This window comes from Montipora capricornis, chromosome 8 (genome assembly GCF_036669925.1).
Source record: "Montipora capricornis isolate CH-2021 chromosome 8, ASM3666992v2, whole genome shotgun sequence".
In the NCBI taxonomy this organism is placed as follows: Eukaryota; Metazoa; Cnidaria; class Anthozoa; order Scleractinia; family Acroporidae; genus Montipora; species Montipora capricornis.
In genome coordinates this window covers 37,939,235-37,946,097 of record NC_090890.1, presented here as the reverse complement: position 1 = coordinate 37,946,097, position 6,863 = coordinate 37,939,235, and the positions used below count along the sequence as shown (strand labels likewise).

Below are 6,863 nucleotides of genomic sequence, written 5' to 3'. Positions count from 1 at the left end.
GGTGGGGAATTAGTATACAAAAATTTGGTTTTATCAACGGAGTTGATAATGTAAATTGGCCACCGTACAGAGATTCTAAAAGCTGACGTTTCGAGCGTTAGCCCTTCGTCAGAGCCCTGACGAAGGACGACCGCTCAACTCCGTTGAGAAAACCAAATTTTTGAATTAAACGATGGATTTCTTGGCTACGGTTCCCAATGCATAAACTGTGCCGGATTTCCCGTCCGAGTCTTGCGTGATTCAGAGCAGTTCCCAACTTTCTATTCCAAAACTGAAAGAGAATCGATCTGCCTGAAATCCGTAATGGATTTCTGTCAGTGATCATTCATCGTGACAAAGTGAGAAGGTTAAGCAGTTAAAAAATGCAAAAAAAAAAAGACAGCATCTAGAAGGGGAGTCGAGCTGCTAAAGTCGGCTGCCAAAGAAGGAATTTAACTGGAGGTCAGCCGGTTGGTGCAGGTATTGTCATACCATCTAAGAGGGCGGTTCTTTTGTACTTTCAATGAAACCTTGTTGGATCACGCAAACCAATTATCTTATTTTCTTATTTCGTTTTGAACGAAGGTTTCAATGAAAAGTTCTTGTTCTGAATGACTTTCGCTGCAAATGAAAAGAAGCATGACGAAAATTTCGAAAAACATAATACCCCTGCAATATAAATCTGTAAATCCACGACTAAGTTTAGCAAAACTAGATGAAGTAATCTTAAAACCACGACAAGACACACATTGGAAACTTTTTGCAGGGTATTCCATTCCGGCACTAAGTTCTTTTGTCAAAGGCATTCTCAAATCCTCCAAATCTTGCTCAAATGTTAAAACCACTTAAATTGTGTGGGCATAGACAAGTGTAGTTAGTTATCCATAAACTGTTAAACATCGAATTATCAACAGTTTTCTCTTTTTCTTCCGTATTTCACACTCAACAAAACAAAGCTTCTAGCTTTAAGAATAAAATAGAGTCCTCGCTGTTTGCAGAATTGTGAAAAATCCGACAACGCGATAACGTATAAATTCTCTAACGTGATTCACGAGAGAACTTTTCGCGCGAGGCGTCCACGCGGCCACGCGAGTGCGGAAGTCTTAAGCCAATGCCAACACCCGGTATTTTAATTTTTCGTTCCTATATAAACAAAAGGACCACTTTTGAAGTCACACATTTACAATAATATCGCTACAATGAAAACCATTCCGTATTTCCTGTTTCTCGTAAATAGCCCGGATATGACGCAAACGGGATGTCCGGTTCTATCCAAGATCACTGATCCAGCATGGGAAGTTCACACTGGAAATGTACAGCACTTCTGAAAATGGTCAAGGTTCGATCTACATCTTCAAAAAAAAGTTGTTCTGTCGGGAAAGAAACCAATATTATACGGTGAGTAGGAATACCTACACCTGTTCGTGATCATCCGTGTGAAACTGAAAGAGTATTAACGATTAAAATAGTGACGGGAGATAGAGTTCTCAGATAAACCTGAACGGTGGGAAATTCAAAGCAAAAAAAGATGGCCAAAAAACTGGGGAAAATGGGAGCAAAAAAAATGCAGACATAAAAATACCGGCCTTGCACCTTTAAATTTCTAGCTATGATTTTGCAGAGCATATGGTCTCAGTCTACAAATACGTATCAACTTCTCTAAGTGATTGTTAGATCAGTTTGCCAAGGAATTAGAAAAATGCTCCACGAGAGTTTCGAATCGTGCCCGAGTTTGTTTTATCCCATCAGGCGTGGGACATTGTTTCAAGATGACCGGGAACTATAAATAGAACTGATAATAATATTCTCCTGCAGGTGAAGAACCAGAGCTCAGAAAAAAAAACAGGTTTTGGTACATATCCTGGTGTGCAGTTTTCTTACTGGAAGATGGAAATACACTGGCCAGCTGGATATCATGATTCGGAAATAATTGAACACAATATAATTTTTTTGATATTACCGGTCAGTGTTCCTGAGATTGACCTGGGGTCTTTACCAAATCTGCTCTGATATGCCAATCTGTGTTGCTAAATTAATCTTCACAGTTTCTATCTCGGTTTAAAGAGGTTGAGGGGTCCAACCCTCGCGTGAAACATTGTGGATTATTTTTAACTTGCAAATGCGCTAATCGTTGAATAACAGTGAGCCGAGCCCCGGGTCAGTACACGCCCAAGTGATTCCGCTTTGCTTCGAGAGGCAATTTCCATTTCTTTTTCTGTCAAATCCGAGTTATGCTTAAAATTAATAGGAGATGGTAACCTGGTGAAACGAAACTATTTTTATGAGCCTGTAAATGAAAAAATACGAAATGCGTTAATACTGAGCCGAGGTCAGCACACGCCCAAGTGATTCGCTTTGCTAGCATACTTCAAAAAGATTCGGCAGGACTGTTTAATTAAGAGATCCACTGAGAGGCAATTTTCACTTTTTTTTTCTGTCAAATGTGAGTTATGCTTTAAATTTAGTAGGCTGAGCTGTAATGCCCACAACATTCCTAACCAGGCCAGAGGACATCAAATACATTTTTATCAGGATTAGCCGGTCTAGGTGATTTTTTTGAAAACACTTTGACCTTGAAAAAGATGGCAAGCTTTCTTAACAATTTCAATCGATTCCCATTGTCAGTGATGCCGTACAAAATACCTTCAACCAGTGATTGCAAAGCAAAAGAAAGCCCCTGCCACTTTAAAAGTGGAATGGCTTTATTTTAAACGATTTTTGAAATCAGGGAGCTAAACTAGCACTAGCTATCGCTAAGTGCCAACGAGACAGTCAATATAATACATAGTTTGCAGATTTGTACCAGAGAGCCATTTTTGGAACCCAATCACTTAGTTGTAATTATTTATTTCAAAGTACATATACTGCAACTCCACGGATCGGACGGTAACCGAAACTAATTAAGCAGTTTTCCATTCCTGGTTTTCCATTCCTGTCTTGACGCTACCACATTTATATTGCTACAAATCTTTTCACTATTAAAGCCGTTTAGTGGAAATATCTGAGAGAGATCGTTTTTCTGGCAATCAAAATGTTCACTGAGGTGTCCGTCCGTGGCACAAAAACCTCGCGTGACTACTCATCTATCTTATTATCATTGCAGTGTCGTCCTTACACCAAGATATTTAAGACTCACTTCGATCTCCACGCGCGCAAGTATTGGGGTCACTAATCTCTAGTTATCTATCAGCGTGCTGTTTATTCGAAAACGGAGGTATTTACACGCAACAGGTAACCCTCATTGAAGAACCGCCTGCAGAGCAGAAATTCTACTCATACCGTTCGGAAACTCACTACAATATCCGTTAGTCCGATGTCGATGATCAGCTGTCATTTGAGCGGATTAAATATTGATTGGAACGAATTGCGGCCGTTGCTAACTCATTTTTAAAGTCATTATTATTATTATTTTATTTTTTATTTTTGCTTTTTTAATTTAAAACCAATGCTACTGGAAAGTTAATCTCGACCAATCTTATAGTATGCGATTTAAAATTCTGTAGCGAGACATGTCAGTCGAAATGTGAAAGAAGTGTACTGACTATTACCATATGTCGAGTATTACCGATGATCAATGAAAAAATAAGGGGCAGTTAATTCTCTTGTTATAGTCGTTAGCCGATCACCCCACGAGCTGATTTTAAAAGGATCAGGCTGAGTTATTATCTTCGGTTTTTCTCTTGTACACGGCCAGCTTACAAAGGCAGAGTGGATAAAAAATTAACGTAATGCAAAGACGGAACCTCGACCATTGTCAACTGCATTAGTTCATATCAAAGGCATGTTGTTCCTGTTTACAAACGCAACGTCACCGAATGCAATTCGACTCAATCCCAATGAACCGACGCAAAATTCATGTGTTGTTATGAGAAAAGTGACATAAAATGCGGAAAACTACCATGGTTTTGCCAAATGAACCTCTGAGAGCGATGCGTCATTTTTACGAGAGGAGTAAAACTGGCGCATCGACGCATGAAGGCTCAGTGTTGGTCGTTTAGCCGGTTTTCTGGCATTCAGTGGAAAACCCATTTGCAAATGAACGTACTGTAAAGACACATCGAAGTAAAGGTACGAGAAAACAGTTGTCTTGTAGGATAATAGTAACAAGATCAGAACTTAGTGGATTGAATATGAACGGACTTTTATTACATCCCTTGGAGAACCCATTTGGAAGGTTCAAGTGTGCTTAAATAGAAAAACAGTGCCGACGAGCATTTCTCCACGTGGTTTTCAGTTGCATACGCGTACAGTGACCAGCCCGCGCTTACACTAAGCCGGTTACTCGAGAGTCACACTCAACAGACTGAATACCTCGGTGATATTAATTAACTGCCTTGTAACAGTTGTAAAGATGTCGCAGCTTTACAACGCAGCTCCAGTGTTTTAGAAATATTAACAGGGCCAGATTTCTCCGCTATCGTGACTTATTTTAATGAAACCATCTTGGTAGTAAACCGCCGCTCTTAGCTCAGAATAGCAAGTCCCTTTGAGCTCTTAAAATTCTTCCGTATAACTTGCTATCAGTGAAGTCGATCATTTCTCTCAGCTCACTAAATCTGACTGCCGATTTCATTTACTGTATTATACTAGATTCAAACAATCACAATGCTTTTGGGGAATGTTAAAAAGAATCTAACTGATTTTGTTCACTGAAGAACTTTCAAGATGCAAGGCGTCGAAATCCAATCGAGAGCCAAACAATAATTTCTCTTCTTCGTACGATTCAGTCTTTCGTTTAAAGATAAACTGTAGAGGTTAATAATCGCCTTTTGTGCGAGCCCTTTTTCCTCTACCAAGTGATGTTAGCTGATGTTGTCAGATGACAAACAACTGTTAAATCACCCTGTCGCATTCAAACAACCAGATAGTCGTTTTATCGAAGTAAATTCAGATAGCCAGGTCATTGAATCCCGTGAGTACATTTCTTAATCAGGAAAAGCTGCATACACAGAAATGAAAATGTTGTGAGGAGTTGTCAGTGAAACCGGCGTCCCCGAACAAGAGATACTGCAAACGAGAAGTGACTGAGTATTGAGAGAACAAGTTAACTTTCGAGTGGCAAGGATAACCATCGCCTGAGAGAAAACTATCAACACAAGAAGACAGTAAATTGTACATCAAGATTGGAAACATTAGAACACTTGAAAGAGAGACAACAAAGATTGTTGGGCTCTTAATTCACGAACATGCTTTTTAAGTCTTTAAAGTGGAGTTAAATGTCTGTTCATGAAGGGCGTTGGTTCTTATGATAAGGTGGTACGAACAACCGGTTTTGAAAATTTAATTTCAAAGTCAGAAAACAGAGCACAGGACGTGGATATTTACTGTCTTTATTTAACGTGACATATGGTAGAGTTCTTTTAAACAGTGAACGGTGGAGAACCTATGGAGATCAATCACAACTGGACTGCTCAGCCATTTCTATTGAAGAAATATTTAAAGAATATTGCCCGAATAAGATTGAAAATTTTGCCTGTGCGACATTGTACACGCAGACAGAAATTGCAACTTGTTTTGTTGTACTTCCAATTAATTAAGGCTTTGCTATATAGATACATATAAATCTATATATTTCTATTTACATAAATGTACGCTATATTTAAATACGTCGGAAGGAAAAGAGGAGTGACTGCTTATCCAGTGAAACTAAATCAACTTTTATCGAGTTTCACTTCGAGATAATTATCAAGTTGCCCGGCTTTTACATACCAGCACGTATAATCCTTGTAGCGTGACTAACCCCCAGCGCAGGGCCGAATTCCCTATACTCACGGAATTACGTGATTCAGGACTTAGCTTAATTCTTTGGACTTATTCCCCATGCATGCACTTCTCTCGGTGCCTTGCTAACACAAAATGGCTCTTCGAGATAACACCCGCCCGGAAAAGGAAATCAACTGATTCATGCTCGCAATTGATTGAACTTGTCCCACGTTTTAAAAACACTACTTCCTATCAGCTCAGGTTTGCATGATTGAAACTCTATGACCCCGAAAGAAAGCGCTGAAGCGAATTCAAACTCATGCCATCCCAACGTTTTGCCTCAAAACTGTTTTCCTGTTGTTTTCAGTAACCGGAAAGCCAAGTTTCAAAGGCGAATTAAACAAACTAAACTGAAAGTCCGGTTGCGTGCTCCTTTAGTTTCAAAGTACGTCGCCGTTCATCCGTTCAACCCTGAACATGCTTCAAGAACCAGAACTAAGGCTCATGACTGTGTGATGAAATTTCAAAGCGTGGAAATTACTGCGAGAAATTTAATTTAAAGCTCGAAAGCTGAACAGATGATAAAAGTACGGCCACTTAGATCTATGCGCTGCAAACGAAGGTAGAGAGATCAGCGACGAATGCGGGATAAATTAGTCGTCAGTAAACTGACAGAATGATTGCCTGCGGAAAAAATGAGAACATCTCAGTTCTGAAGACATTTGACTCGCTCTTGGACGCCGGAAAAAATGCAGAAAATGGTTGAAACAGTCGATGTTGGGAAATCATACTCCACTCGCATCAGTCGAAAAACTAAAAATCCGTTCCCTCACTGATTCAGGGTCATCGTGTTCAGCTCAACCTCATTTTCCGGAGAACACAAAGATCATAGATTGCATGTATCCCATCTCATAGGATTATATGAAGGTATGGCAATGCCTGTTGCTTCAGAATTTACATGGTTGCAGATGAAGCACTGGGCAGTTAAGAACTGGACAACTATACCCAGCTGTTCTGTATAAATCGTTTGCTTCTTTCTTAACTTTTCTCAGTCTTTCCACGTTTCTAGCTTCTTCAATTCACGTCGACTGATTTTTTTATTTTTATTTTTTGCCATACGTAAACTAAAACAACTACATAGTTAATCATCGAAACTCAGTAAAAAAAAAAGAAGGAGAAGA

At 39.4% G+C, this 6,863-nt stretch overlaps 1 long non-coding RNA gene across 1 annotated transcript; it reads left to right on the top strand.

Moving 5' to 3' along the window:
- Positions 1-1,225: 1,225 nt before the first annotated feature.
- Positions 1,226-5,645, top strand: LOC138060410 (uncharacterized). The gene is made up of 3 exons (XR_011134344.1): positions 1,226-1,377; positions 1,795-4,047; positions 4,913-5,645. It is a non-coding gene; the product is annotated as an uncharacterized lncRNA (long non-coding RNA).
- Positions 5,646-6,863: the final 1,218 nt, after the last annotated feature.